Here is a 16675-nt window from a genome sequence, read left to right on the forward strand (position 1 = left end):
TTAGCCTGATCCAGTGGAAAAATGATACAAGACGTCTGTTGCTCATCATGATGCCGGCTTCATTTCACCTGGTAGCCGCGAATTGAAATCGGAACATCTCAAGTTTTACAGGAAAGTTTCACTTACGAGAAAGTGTTGAATCATAGGTTTAGATCTAAACTAAAAAACAAAATGAAAATTGGGTTTCGATGTGACCATAAGTCTTCAGAGACCCTATTATCTACCATGGGGAACAAGTTAAAAATGAGATCACCATTGCATGCATCATTTATCTGTTTTTTTAAAGGGTATATCCAAAGGATATAAAGAAGATTATAAAATGACAGCAGAATTCAGAATCTTCTGGTATGTATGGTATATTGAGGCGCAATATGGCTGTCTTAGTTTTCATCTAGGTGAAACCTCTAATGACTTAATTGGTTTGAAAATTTTGAGAAAGTTGGTGAAAGTTTTGTGCGCAAAAATTATGCCTGGCTGGTGGCACTGGGCAGTACTTATGGCTAAGTACGTTGATGATCTTGAGACAACTGAGGGTACATGTGAGAGTTGTTGATGTGTCCAGTGCAATGATGGTGTAACATGGTGCAGTCCTGTAGCCATGGGCGAGGTACTCATCTTCCATGCTCCTACACTCTACATGAAAAGAGTGGTCCTGGCTGTGTGTGTGTGTTTGCTTTGACTTCATGGTGCTGCTATAGCAGGCAGGCCAGGACCAAATGTTAGAGAACAAATTGTGGGAGAGCAAAGTCCAAAAATAAACTTTTTACTGAACATGAACTTGATAAGAACTATGTACAATTGTGCTCAAAAGTTTACATACCCCGGCAGAATTTTTGCTTTCTTGGCCTTTTTTCAGAGAATATGAATGATATCAACAAAACTTTTTCTCCACTCATGGTTAGTGGTTGGGTGAAGCCATGTTTTGTCAAACTACTGTGTTTTCTCTTTTCAAATCATAATGACAACACAAAACATCCAAATGACCCTGATCATAAGTTCACATACCCCATTTATGAAAAGCCTGTATTGCCCCCTCTAACATCAATGACAGCTTGAAGTCTTTTGTCGTAGCTGTGGAAGTGGTTCTTTATTTTCTCAGATGGTAAAGCTGCCCACTCTTCTTGGCAAAAAGCCTACAGTTCCTGTAAATTCCTGGGCTGTCTAGCATGAACAGCGCTCTTGAGATCTCCCCAGAGTGTCTCAATGATACTGATGTCAGGAGACTAAGATGGCCAGGAGACTGATATGGCTGTGCCTAGCTGCTGTACTTGCGCCCAGACAGCAGATAGGCATGAGAGTGCTGCTCAACAACCGCAGACTACAAGGTCCCTAGCCAAACTGGCGCTAAACCTACATGATAGGCACTTAACCCCGTCCAAATAGCCTCTGTGAATTCTCCAGAGAGTCCTATACTCATGTATGACCCTTCCTTATTTTCCACACCTTGGACTAAGTGACATTATGATTGAGACCCTTGAGGGGTCGGAACGTCAATATTCTTTCTAGTCGCTTTGTCATTATTTAATTATTTTTTGCTCCCATTTATGGTTTTCCAATAAATTGAGCACCTTTGCAAAATATCCTACTAGAGTGTGCGGTGAATTTTGACTCATCTGCTGTAGCCAATGACAGGTCAACTTGGCCTTGTGTTTTGGATCGTTGTCATGTTAGAATGTCCAAGTACGTCCCATGAGCAGCTTCCGAGCTGATGACCGCAAATTTGCCTCCAGTATTTGCTGATAACGTGTTGCATTCATCTTTCCTTCAACTTTGAACAAGTTTCCTGTGCCTTTGTAGCTGACACATCCCAAAAGCATCAGTGATCCACCTCTGTACTTTACAGTAGTAACGGTGTTCCTTTCATCATAAGCCTTGTTGATGTCTCTCCAAATGTAACATTTATAGTTGTGGCCAAAAAGTTCAATTTTGGTCTCATCGCTCCAAACTACCCAGAAGTTTTGAGTCTCGTCTCTGTGCTGTTTTGTATTGTAGGTGAGATACTTTGTGCCATTTGCATAGTAACGGCTTTCTTCTGGCGACTCAACCATGCAGACCATTTTGTGGGTTTTTCTTTGCATCCCGAACAATTTTTCTGGCAGTTGTGGACAAAATTTTTGTTGGTCTACCTGACTGTGGATTTGTTTTTACAGAGCCCCTGATTTTCCATTTGTTAATCACAGGTTGAAGGCTGCTGACTGGCATTATCAATTCCTTGGATATCTTTTTGTATCCCTTTCTTGTTTTATACAGTTCAACTACCTTTTCCTGTAGATCTGTTGACAATTCTTTTGCTTTCCCCATAACTCACAACCCAGAAACGTCAGTGGCTGAATTAAAGATGCAAGAGTCTGTCTTGATCCTAGAAACTTACTCAGCTTTTATGCACACACTGATTACAAGCAAACAGGTCACAGGTGAGGATGTTACCTTTAGTAGCCATTCAAACCCATTTGTGTCAACTTCTGTGCATGTTATCAGGCCAAACATCATTTGGATGTTTTGGGTTGTCATTATGATTTTAAAAGAGAAAACACAGTAATTTGACAATAAATGGCTTCACCCAACCACTGACCATGAGTGGAGAAAAAGGTTTGGTGTTATCATTCATATTCTCTGAAAAAAGGCCAAGGAAGCAAAAATTCTGCCAGGGTATGTAAACTTTTGCGCACAACTGTGCATCATAGGCACATTTCTTCTATAAGGTTACTCTTGCATTAACCAGACATTGTCACTTCTCTGTTACATTTAACGACACTTTGTTTGTCTTGCACTTCACATTTTGCATCTCATGAAAATCCAGCAAATGATTATGGCAGACTTCATCTTCCCCTGCAAGGGCCACACGGGTCAAAGTGTAACACTACTGCCACTCCTACTCTCAGTTCCCATCTAACTAATGAGGACCCCACTGCTTGAGTTACGTTGATACGACTCCTCAATAGAATCTCGAAAGTCCAATGCTCTCTGAGGGAGAATTTAAGTCCCAATATTGTGACCATTGCTTCCTTTCAATACACACAACTGTAGGCAACTGTCTATACTAATGCCCTTCTCTTCTATCAATCCCCTTTAAGTGGGCCTTCTACTTCTCCCTGGGATAAGTTCTGTATCGTTTAGGTGGCCTCCATGGCCTGGGTTCCAATCTGTCAAATGCCTCCATCAAATATCTCTTTATGCTTCTTTGGTCTTTAGGATGTATTATCTGATGCTCTGTGGTCTTCTCTCATCACACACAGCACACTAGAAATGTCAGTCTGCCAAATGTCAGACCTTAGGTCTTTTTTTCTTTTGAAAGCTGGGCTCCAACTCACTCACTATCAGGAAGTTGACTTCTGTATTCCCATACTGCCCTCCCATTTTGGGCTAGTCCCCACCATTAACTTTATCTTTACCCTACTAAATTACTAAACAGACATTTCAATAGCCCCTATAAACATTATGATGCCCCGTAGCCCATATACACAGTATGATTGTCCCCACTGCCCTCCACAAACAGCACAATTCCCTATAACCTCCCTATATACAGCAGGATGCCCCATGCACACAGTATGATGGCAACACAGTACTTTCCCCAGACAATCCATGATTCCACAATAGCTCCCATAACTTCTGTAACACATAATAAAAAAAGCCTTATACTCATCCAAGTACTTGTTCCATGTTGCTGGAGCCTCCATCTCTTCTTCTGGCTTTCCTAGCAGTTGGCCAGTAGGCACAGTGCGATGCAGTGACTTCATTTCTGTGCCTTGTGTCCCCTGTGTGGTGCCGGCCTGCAATATACTTCAGACAGAAAGTAGTCTGTTGGAATAAGTGACAGAGCAGAGAGCTGATGACTCTTTGCTCCACTACAGCTGTCCACAGTATGTAAATATTCTGCCAAAGGACCTCTTCAGCAGAAAAGCCACTTATATAATGTGGTCCATCCGTGGTGCAGTAGTAGGAAACTGTAGAGAAGGTCTCATCAACTCAATCATGCCAGTTTGGAGAAGAGGATGAGTGTTATGAATGGGTCACAGAGGAGGAGAGCAGGTCCAGGCTAAGCCACAGAAAACCAGAGAGGTTGGTACCTAAGCGGATTGCAGACCCCTGATCCTATCCACACAACTAGCAGTAGCCGTGGAGCGTACCTACGATGATCCTAGACACCTTGGCACAGCTGGAGAGCTAACTAAGCCTAAAGCAAGAAAGGGGAAATCTAAACTGCCCTAGAGCAGACCCCAAAGAAATAGATAGCCCCCAAACATATATTGTCAGTGAGACAAGATGAAAACACAAACACAGGCAGGAAAATAGACTGAGCAAATGATGGGGCCCCCACTGACTAGACAGGACAGGAAAGGAAAGACACTGTCTGCAATCACGCAAAAAACCCTGCAAAAAGTCCAACACATCTGATGCAAAAAACACTGAAGTCACACGACTTCGCCCCCACTATATCAGCACTCTGGTATATTCGGAAAGCAGAGCAAAAAGAGACCAATCTAACAGGGATAAAGCAAGCAGTAACATATGGGTGGTGATTCAGCACAGCCCCAGCCGGAGCTGGCTGACCCGCACCGAGAAGAGATAGACAAAACCAGATCAAATACAAACAGAATAGCAAATAAACCACTTAGCTGAACATGCAGGGACAGAGCTGGAGAAATCAGACCTCAGGAGGAACAGAAAGCAAATCACCAGCTGGAATAGAGGGAGTCGGCTGTCTTAAATCCCCATCTGAAACCCCAGATCTCCAATCGTCTTCCTCATTATCAGGTGGCAAGCCTCTGTCAATCAGATCAGCTCCATTATCTCCAGTAACCACCAGAGGGAGGCCAGAAAGAGAACTCGCAACCCCTCTGTAGATCTGACCAGCTCCACTACCTTCAGTAATAACCAGAGGGAGGCCAGAAAGTGAATTCACAACAGATGCTAGTTTGGGTTGGAAACATAAGGACTAGCCAGTTTACAAAATATTTGGAACCAACTCATCTTAGTCCTCCTGGTCTTCAGTACAGTCAAATTACTTGTCTGGTGTTTGTTTAGCCTTCTCTACCTAATTGAATGCATGTATATTAAGATATTAAGTGGAGACCTCTTTATGTGCGTCTTGCAGCAGTTACTCACCGAGTCATTGAGGTCAATGTGGAGAACTTGGAATTTTAATGATTAATATCCTGTAGGAAATCTACATGTGTTGCCAAACCAATATTGACTTGGAGTAGGTTCTGATTGTTTTATTGGTGTTATCTTATTCTTTTACAGTTTAAACATTTCCAAACGTCTCAGAAAATCAGAGCTCATCTGACAACTTACTCATATTATCTTGGGCATCTACTAGGAGAATTTAGGCAACTCTCAAAATGACGTTTGTCGAGAAGCATTCCTATTGTTTGAGGTGATCATCTTGAAAAAATTATGATTCCTAACAGAACAACGAGGGGTGATCTGAGGCTTCAGGATCCCAAAATCGGTGATGGGCCTCTAACAATCACCCATCATTTTAATTGTTACTCACCTGTCCCTGCTCCAGACCCGGACTTTGCTTCATTCCCCCATGGCTGGCTGCCTTTGTGCTAGAGTAACCAGACAAACACCTCTAATATCATCGCGTAATGCCTATTAAGGTCGGCTCCGTTAGCTGTGCACTGCCTGAGTATTCAGGTTGTAATTTTACCATGTAGTTTTCACTTGTAAAGTTACACTTTCACTTAGCTCTGCTCCAGCCACGTGTCTTATTAATTGCTATACTACCAGGCTTAGTCCTGCTATTACTGGTGCTGTTCACACCTACAACTTCTCTGCAACCAGGTACCTGTTAATGAAGTTATCTCTTCATCTCACCTACTACCGCTGCAACCACATCTGCTAATGTGTGTTCCATTGCAAGTCCGCACATATGGCTCTGCTGTATCTAGTGTTTATTATTTTGCTTTTTGATCTACTGTCCAGCTTATTCACGTCTGCTGTTCATCGTGCCATCTGGCAAGTTTCGCTCTACTGTATCATCACCTCTGGTCTGTGCTGCTTACCCAGGCTATAGCTTAAAAAATCCACCTCACCAGGTGAACCCATAACAGTAATTCTGGTTTTCAAATATGGGGCAGAGGAACATTGATCCCTCAGGATCTAGGGTGGATCATTTGAGTCCCTCAGGATTTAGGGCCACAACCTTTCCATCTATACCATGGAGTCTTAAAGCAAACCTTCACTCTAATATAATCATATCAGCAGTCAAGAATAGCATGGCTTCTACTCTTTCATATATATATATATTTACTCAATGTTTGTCTCATCGGTAGCGAATTTGTCCTTACCCTTTAAGGCACATTTAAAAATGGAGGAGGACCTTCCTAGGTTGTATGTCTGCACTCCGTGAGTTCTGTCATATAGTCAGTCACAACAAATGGCTTAGCAAATTTTTGGGTGGAGGTGCTCTGTTAGGGGGTTGGAAAATCTATGTCCATTGCCCAGTTAGGGCATATGGACCTTACAGGGGGAAGTCTTCTGTTTACGACAGTAGGGCATTCGGCTCACCTTTCCTGAAGAGTGCACAGGATCATAATTCGCCGCAGATAGAAAAGTCCAAAAAAGAAATCCAACACATCTAAACTTTATTAAAAACATGGAAAATACATGACGTTCCTAGGAGAACATCTCTTACTCATAATTCTTGTAGAGATAAATCTCCAATTTAGCGCGTAATAGTTGACGCGTTTCGAGGCGACTCATACTAGTTATGAGTAAGAAGCATTCGCCTCGAAACGCATCAACTATCATGCGCTAAATATGACTTTCTACCTCTAAAAGTATTTTACCATGCCATGTTGCAAGAAAATAGAGTTTACAAATGTTTAGATGTGCTGGATCTCTGTTTTTTTTGGACTTTTCTTTCTGTTTAGGACACCTCTCCATGAACCAAGGTAGAGAGATGGACTTGATGGGCACTTTATAACCATATGGTCGTCGGTCACTGAACAAGCCGTATTTTCGATGATCCCTTAATAACTTCATTGCGAGACCTCGATCACACATTCAGTATTTGGTCAGTATTTCACATCAGTATTTGTAAGCCAAAACCTGGAGTGGAGCAATCAGAGGAAAAGTCGAATAGAAACACGTCACCACTTCTGAATTTTTCATCCACTTCTGACTTTACTGAAGTAAAATATTGAATGTGCGAACATGTGCTAAGAAGCAAGAGTGCCATTTAAGCAGCACAGTCCTGCCCAGTGTCTCTTCTGGGGGCGACATATTGATCTCACCATGATGTGATCTTTCGGTTTTGATGAGCCACCATGCCTACTGGAGGCCCCCATCCCTGCCATGTTGGTATTCCAAGATTTTCACTTTTTACTGGAGTTTTGCAGTATAGAGAACAAAAGATCAGACGATCACAGGTTCTAACGACAAAAACAGAGTGAAAAGAAAAGTTAAGAAAGTTTAATAAAACCTAAACAATTCAAAATCCCCCCCATTTTTCTCCAGTGAAAAGTAAAGAAATTTAAAAAAAAAATCAAAGAATAAACATATTTGTTCACCATACCTACTGTAAAAAATGCAACAACAAGAATCCTAAAAGCAATACGTACCCCTAAATTATATAAATAAAAAAACTACAGCTCAGCGCGTAAAAAGCAAGCCCTTGATTAGGCTCGATGATGTAAAAATAAAAAAAAAGTTACATTTCTTAGAATATAGTGAGTCGCGACATAAAGCTAATGTTTATTTATTTTAAGCCTCTAAAATAGTAAAAACGCGTTACAATTTTGGTATTGCTGTAATCGCACTCACCTGGAGAATCATGTTACCAGTTCATTTTATTGTACAATTAATAATTCAGGAAAAAACGAAATCCAAAAAAAACAATTGTGGAATTCTGTTTTGTTTGTATTTTTCCCACCATTTCACCGCACTCCTCACTTGGAATTTTTTTCCCCCCTTTTTTTTGTACCTTATGTTGTAAAAATGAACGGTGTCGATTAAAACTACATCTAGTCTCGAAAAAAAAAATAAGACCCCATACGGCCGTAATAAGCAACAAAAATATAGTTATGGCTCTTTTAAAAAAAGAGAAGTAACATAAAAAAAGAAAATGTAAAGAACAAAAATGAGTTGGGTCATTAAAGGAACTTTGTCACCCCCAAAATGACATGTAAATTACCTAAACATTTATATAGGGGACCTCACCTCTAATTATGTCATACTGGGTGAGTATAGCTTAATTTAATATTTAATTAAAAATCCACTTTTATGTGATATGCAAATTAGGGTGTTTCGGTGCACTCATGGCGTGGCCCATGCCTTCATGCACTGTTACGCCCTCCTATTTGCATAATAAAGCAGGTACCTCTGATGTTTCATCCAAAGAGCCAGACATCAGAGCCTTCCCCAGCCATTGTGTGCACACCGGCACTGACACTATGAGAGCGCTGCGATAATCATCCAGTGTCGGTGTGCAGGCATAGAGACGAAACACGGTAGTCACTCTGGGAGTTAGAGACAAGTCAATCAATATAAGGTACCAGCTTTATCTTACATATAGGAGGATGTGACAGTGCACGGTGCATCCTCCTATTACAGGAGGATTTATGTAAACTAGAAGCTTGGGCTGATAAATGGCAAATGAGCTTTAATGGGGATAAATGTAAGGTCATGCACTTGGGTAGAACAAACAAGTTGTATAATTATGTGCTTAATTGTAAAACACTGGGCAAAACAGTCACTGAAAAAGACCTGGGTGTATGGGTGGACGACAAACTCACATTTAGTGGCCAGAGTCAAGCAGCTGCTGCAAAGGCAAATAAAATAATGGGATGCATTAAAAGAGGCATAGATGCTCATGAGGAGAACATAATTTTACCTCTATATAAGTCACTAGTGCGACCACACTTAGAATACTGTGTACAGTTCTGGTCTCCGGTGTATAAGAAAGACATAGCTGAACTGGAGCGGGTGCATAGAAGAGCGACCAAGGTTATTAGGGAACTAGGGGGTCTGCAATACCAAGACAGGTTATTACACTTGGGGTTATTTAGTTTGGAGAATCGAAGGCTTAGGGGTGATCTTATTACAATGTATAAATATATGTGGGGACAATACCAAGAGCTTTCTAATGATCTTTTTACTCTTAGACCTGTGACGGGGACAAGGGGGCATCCTCTACGTCTGGAGGAAAGAAGGTTTAAGCATACTCACAGACGTGGATTCTTTACTTCTCATCTCTCATATCCTCCCTGTCTCACAACCCTAAACAGTTATTCAACACCTTCAATTCTCTCCTCCGCCCCCCAGCACCTCCTCCCTCCCCACTCATCTCAGCTGAAGACTTTGCCTCATTTTTCAAGCAGAAAATTGATAACATCAGGGACAGTTTTGGTCAACAACCCCCAGAGCCCTTCCTCCCGACTTCCCAGCCCTCCACCTTCAAAACCAACTTCTCCACCATTACAGAAGATCGACTCTCCACTCTACTCTCAAGATCACATCTCACCACCTGTGCACTCGACCCGATCCCATCCCACTTCATCCCAAACCTCACCACAGTCTTCATCCCAACCCTAACCCATCTCTTCAACCTATCACTAACAACTGGTGTTTTCCCCTCAAGCTTTAAACATGCCTCCATCACACCTATCCTCAAAAAGCCCTCTCTTGACCCATCCTCTGTATCTAGCTATCGCCCTATATCACTTCTCCCATACGCCTCCAAGCTACTGGAACAACACGTCTACCTTGAACTGTCCTCCCATCTCTCTTCTTGCTCCCTCTTCGACCGCTTACAATCTGGCTTCCGGTCACACCACTCCACTGAAACTGCCCTTACTAAGGTCACCAATGACCTCTTAACTGCCAAGAGCAAGCGACACTACTCTGTCCTCCTCCTCCTGGACCTGTCGGCTGCCTTTGACACAGTGGACCATTCCCTATTATTACAGACCCTCTCATCCCTCGGCATCACAGACTTGGCCCTCTCCTGGATCTCATCATACCTAACAGACCGGACATTCAGCGTCTCCCACTCACACACCACCTCCTCACCTCGCCCCCTATCTGTCGGAGTCCCACAAGGTTCAGTCCTAGGGCCCCTGCTGTTCTCTATTTACACCTTTGGCCTGGGACAGCTCATAGAATCTCATGGCTTTCAGTATCATCTTTATGCTGATGACACACAGATCTACATCTCTGGACCAGATATCACCTCCCTACTAACCAGAATCCCTCAATGTCTGTCCACTATTTCATCCTTCTTCTCCACTAGATATCTGAAACTCAACATGGACAAAACAGAATTCATCATCTTTCCCCCATCTCACGTGACCCCCACTACGAACCTATCAATTACAGTAAATGACTGCCCACTCTCCCCAGTCCCACAAGCTCGCTGCCTCGGAGTAATCCTGGATGCTGATCTCTCCTTCAAACCACATATTCAAACCCTTTCCACTTCCTGCCGACTTCAACTCAAAAATATTTCACGCATCCGTTCATTCCTCACCCAAGAATCTGCAAAAACCCTAGTCCATGCCCTCATCATCTCTCGCCTTGACTACTGCAACCTCATGCTCTGCGGCCTCCCCTCAAACACTCTCGCACCCCTCCAATCTATTCTAAACTCTGCTGCCCGACTAATCCACCTGTCCCCCCGCTATTCCCCAGCTTCTCCCCTCTGTCAATCCCTTCACTGGCTCCCAATTGCCCAGAGACTCCATTACAAAACCCTAACCATGACATACAAAGCCATCCACAACTTGTCTCCTCCATACATCTGTGACCTCGTCTCCCGGTACTTTCCTGCACGCAACCTCCGATCCTCACAAGATCTCCTTCTCTACTCCCCTCTTATCTCCTCTTCCCACAATCGCATACAAGATTTCTCTCGCGCATCACCCCTACTCTGGAACTCTCTACCACAACATATCAGACTCTCACCTACCATCGAAACCTTCAAAAAGAGCCTGAAGACCCACCTCTTCCGACAAGCCTATAACCTGCAGTAACCACCGATCGACCAAACCGCTGCACGACCAGCTCTACCCTCGCCTACTGTATTATCACCCATCCCTTGAAGATTGTGAGCCCTCGCGGGCAGGGTCCTCTCTCCTCCTGTACCAGTTATGACTTGTATTGTTTAAGATTATTGTACTTGTTTTTATGTATACCCCCCTCACATGTAAAGCGCCATGGAATAAATGGCGCTATAACAATAAATAATAATAATAATAATAATAATAATAATACTGTAAGAGCAGTGAGACTATGGAACTCTCTGCCATATGATGTTGTAATGAGTGATTCACTACTAAAATTTAAGAAGGGACTGGATGCCTTTCTTGAAAAGTATAATATTACAGGGTATATACACTAGTCTCCTTAATATTGCGTTGATCCAGGGAGCTAGTCTGATTGCCGTATGTGGAGTCGGGAAGGAATTTTTTTCCCCAATGTGAAGCTTACTGTTGCCACATGGGGTTTTTTTGCCTTCCTCTGGATCAACATGTTAGGGCAAGTTAGGATAGGATATGGGTTGAACTAGATGGACCTAAAGTCTCCCTTCAACCTTAATAACTATGTTACTATGTTACTATGTTACCAAAAGGCATAGGCAGCGCCAGAGGTGCGCCGTAACACCATCATTTACATATTACATAAAAGCTGATCAGTATGATATAAATAGGGGCTATGTGCCCTATAGAACTGTTTAGGAAACGTAATTGCCATTTTGTGGAGGTGACAGATTCCTTTTAAAGCGTTATAGGATCAAATGTTGACTTTTAGGGGGATAGGAGGCACAAGAGAGTTTTTTTTCCTTCTAGAAAACTTTTTCACACTTTTTCCTTGAATTATTGAATGCACAGCTTCATAATTCAGCTAGATCCCCTTAACAAGAACCATTACCCCCCAGAAGTAACATTACGGTAGAACTCAAGACAGTTTTACAGTTGACCACGAGTCCATAATTGTTGGTCCTGACTATGCTCCTACAATCAACAACTACGTGACCATACCTCGCAGAAAGATTAGAGGTTTTACCCCTAGTACCCACCATCGTGAAACAGGAGGACATTTCCCCCTGGACATGAATTTAGGCAGGAATTTTAGGAGAAAGTTGTAACCAATCTACTTCTTGGTTCAACAAATGTAGTAAATGTCATTCAACAAGATAATAAAATCTCTATAAAATAAGCCAGATCGAATTGCAGTTCTCCAAACACTCTGCACCCCCACACAGTACAGCGGAAGTTCACCTCTACCTTGTACACGGTTTCATTTACGTGGGCCGAAGAAACCAAAAGGGCAGCAGAGGAATGTAAAACGGGCGAGTCGGAAATTAAAAACACCTCAGAGGCCAGTTCCTCATAAGGCCACTGGGAATAGCCGGAGCAGACTTCATAATATCTCCCAGCTTTCTGCGATACTTTTGAACAACAGTTTAGTCTGTGAACCTTCTGCTTCAAAAACTCCGAGAGACCCGGAGATGTTGATTTAGTAGGGAGGAGATTGTTCAGGGGGCTATTTTTCTACTTCTCTGACAGACAGGTATTTCAGAAGATCTTTACTGGAAATCAGACTCATACTGGGATGAAATCATGGATCATGAATAATGGTTCCCGTAAAGTAAATGGAAGATAATATCAGAGTCACGGCGGGGTCATATTCTCTGATTGCTAATGTTACGTGCAGAAGTAACACCTGAGTCCTGGTTACAGAGGGGGACCCCTCTACATCATCTCTACCTCAGTGATATCTAATAATATACCTCTTCCTCATGCCGAACCCCCATATTAATTTCAAGCACTCCTGCCACATGTCCTACATTGCAGTCAATATTTGCCATAATCTGAACCTTCTGTTTCCGTCTTCAGGGTTTCTCTTATGCTGCCCCATTTTTTTAGAATGCGCTACCCCGAAAATCCATCAACTTGGTTGCTGAATCCCTGTAGAATTTATCTCAAACTTATCACTGTCATCCACAAAGTTATCCTCATGCTGAACCCCCATAATCATTTCAGTCACTCCTGCCCTGCTAGTGTCCTACTTTACAGTTAATATCTTGCATATTCCAAACCTTATGCTTCCATCTTCAGGGCTTCTCTTTTGCTTCACCATTTTTTTTAGAATGCACTAACCCAAATAATCAAAATGACTTTCAAATCCCAAAACCTGTTTGTGGACTCCCTGTAGAATTTAGCTTACTATCACTGTCATCCACAAAGTCCTCCTCCATGCTGAACCCCAATAATTCTGCCCTGTCAGTGTCCCACACTTGAATATTCAGAACATCATGCTTCCATCTTCAGCGTTTCTCTTATCCTGCACAATTTCTCTCGAATGGGCTATTCCAAATAATCAAAGTGATTCCCAAAATCCACAAACCTGGTTGTTGTTTTCCTTTAGAATTTAACACACACTTATCATTCTCCCCCACAAGCTCTCTCTATGCTAAACCCCTATATTCATTTTAATCACCCCTATCTACTACCCTACTCAAGTCCTGCAATCTAGTTACTATATTCTATGATTGGAATCTCCTTCTTGCATTTTTCAAGTTTTCTCTTCTGCTGCACCATTTCTCTGGATTGCGCTACGGAAAATAATTTCCAATATCCATAAAATTTGTTGTCGATTCCTTTCAGTACTTAGCTCACACTTATCAATCTCACCCACAAAGCTCTAGCCATATGAGTTAGCTCCGATCGTTGCTACGTAATGTCTTATATGCCACTAACAGCAGCATTTAAGTGTCGTGATTGCATAACACAATCATCCCAGCACCCACTGTCCCTCCACAACACGATTGTAAGGTGACAATGGATTTGCTAGGGCAGCCGGCCGGAGACCTACTGAAGATCAGCAACACTGCCATCTTCGAACTCCCATCAAGCTTAGCCACAGACTCAACTTCATAGGCAGTCTCAATTTCTTCTCTATGGTACAAGACCAAAGCATTACAGTATATAGAACAGATAATCTAATGAACGCATTTTCAAATTCTGTGGGTGGTCGAAAGATAAAGTAAAAAAATGAAGAAAATAAAAAGTATATATTTTAAAAATATTTTTAAAAATAAAGAAATGAATAAAAAAATAAGTAAATTTATTTGGTATTGCCGTGTCTGTAAACAGCCAGTCCATGAGCATATAAAATTAAATAACCCATATGGTAAACGTCATAAAGAGAAAAAAAATCTAAATTCCAGAATTACTGGTTTTTGATTGATACACGTTACCCTCCGAAACGCAATAAAAAGTGATGAAAGCATCACATGCTCTCAAAAAGGAATCAATGAAAACTACAGCAGACTAGGAAAAACAATCCCTTGTATAGGTCCATTGATGGAACAAAAAAAAAGTTACGAAGCGCAGAAAATAGCACAATAGGACATTTTAATTTATTTATTTTCACAAAATTCAGAACATTTCTAACTTTTAAACTGAAAACGACTGATATAAATACTATATTGCCGTAACCATACTGAAGAATCGTGTCGCCTAGAGTTGAGCGAAACGAGTCGGTCAATTTCAAAAGTCGCCGACGTTTGGCAAAGTCGGGTTTCATGAAACGAAACCCGACCCTAGGATGAGGTCGGCCACGAGGTCGGCGACTTACGCGCCAAAGTCGCGTTTCAAAAGTTTGTTTTGCTCTCTTTTTCAGCCAATCAGGATCCACGGACACTGTGGGCAACGTGATGACATAGGCACGGGTCACCACCATCTTTCAGAAGGGCATGCAAGTGATTGGCTTGCTTTGGTGGGCATCACAGGGGGTATAAAAGGGCGTGCACGCCGACCGCCATCTTACTTCTGCTGATCTTAGCATAGGGAGAGGTTGCTGCTGATTCTGTAGGGAGAGCGTTAGGCAGGGAAGAAGAAAAAAAAACTGCTTCTGCTGCTAGCGATTTGGCCTGCACAACACACCAGTCACTGTGTGTGCAGTGCAAGGGGAGGCTATATTGTGGTGTATCAGTGGTGTTGGTTGTTGGGCTGCCTTCTAAGGCTTCCTGACATTCCTGCATTGCTGTTTACCCACTGCTCTGCAAACTGCTTTTTTAAAAGCAATCCCAATTTTTTTTTTTTGTCCTGCTGAGGTACTGAGCGTGCATTTTTTCACACCATACAGCGGTGTACGCTCCTCACACAGTACCGTGTAACGGCTGTTATCACAGCCACAGTGAAGCTATCTGTGTCACTCTGTGAGAATAAGTCGAGGACATGTTCCGTTCTTACAGACCTGCACTCTAGGGAGATTCCTATTCTGCCCAATTCTACATACACCTTGTAGTTTGTGATACACTAGCCAATTTCTGCCTGTGACATAGCGCTCAGATATTCAGTGGGCCTCACACAATCCATAAGTGTCCAGTGTCCACAAGTGTGTGCAGAAATTCAAAATCTCCCTTATCCTCTAGTCACTTTTGTCACAGCTGTGCCATCGAGCCTGTGACATAGCGCTCAGATATTCAGTGGGCCTCACACAATCCAAAAGTGTCCAGTGTCCACAAGTGTCTGCAGAAATTCAAAATCTCCCTTATCCTCTAGTCACTTTTGTCACAGCTGTGCCATCGAGCCTGTGACATAGCGCTCAGATATTCAGTGAGCCTCACACAATCCGAAAGTGTCCAGTGTCCACAAGTGTCTGCAGAAATAAAAAATCTCACTTATCCTCTAGTCACTTTGGTCACAGCTGTGCCATCGAGCCTGTGACATAGCGCTCAGATATTCAGTGGGCCTCACACAATCCAAAAGTGTCCAGTGTCTGCAGAAATTCAAAATCTCACTTATCCTCTAGTCACTTTAGTCACAGCTGTGCCATCGAGCCTGTGACATAGCGCTCAGATATTCAGTGCGCCTCACAGAATCCAAAAGTGTCCAGTGTCCACAAGTGTCTGCAGAAATTCAAAATCTCACTTATCCTCTAGTCACTTTGGTCACAGCTGTGCCATCGAGCCTGTGACATAGCGCTCAGATATTCAGTGGGCCTCACACAATCCAAAAGTGTCCAGTGTCTGCAGAAATTCAAAATCTCACTTATCCTCTAGTCACTTTGGTCACAGCTGTGCCATCGAGCCTGTGACATAGCGCTCAGAGATTCAGTGGGCCTCACACAATCCAAAAGTGTCCAGTGTCCACAAGTGTCTGCAGAAATTCAAAATCTCACTTATCCTCTAGTCACTTTGGTCACAGCTGTGCCATCGAGCCTGTGACATAGCGCTCAGATATTCAGTGGGCCTCACACAATCCAAAAGTGTCCAGTGTCTGCAGAAATTCAAAATCTCACTTATCCTCTAGTCACTTTGGTCACAGCTGTGCCATCGAGCCTGTGACATAGCGCTCAGATATTCAGTGGGCCTCACACAATCCAAAAGTGTCCAGTGTCCACAAGTGTCTGCAGAAATTCAAAATCTCACTTATCCTCTAGTCACTTTGGTCACAGCTGTGCCATCGAGCCTTTGACATAGCGCTCAGATATTCAGTGGGCCTCACACAATCCAAAAGTGTCCAGTGTGAGCAGAAATTCAAAATCTCACTTATCCTCTAGTCACTTTGGTCACAGCTGTGCCATCGAGCCTGTGACATAGCGGTCAGATATTCAGTGGGCCTCACACAATCCAAAAGTGTCCAGTGTCTGCAGAAATTCAAAATCTCACTTATCCTCTAGTCACTTTGGTCACAGCTGTGCCATCGAGCCTGTGACA

The sequence above is a fragment of the Dendrobates tinctorius genome, unplaced genomic scaffold, assembly GCF_039654945.1.
Source record: "Dendrobates tinctorius isolate UK_male_01 unplaced genomic scaffold, ASM3965494v1 ptg000157l, whole genome shotgun sequence".
In the NCBI taxonomy this organism is placed as follows: domain Eukaryota; kingdom Metazoa; phylum Chordata; class Amphibia; order Anura; family Dendrobatidae; genus Dendrobates; species Dendrobates tinctorius.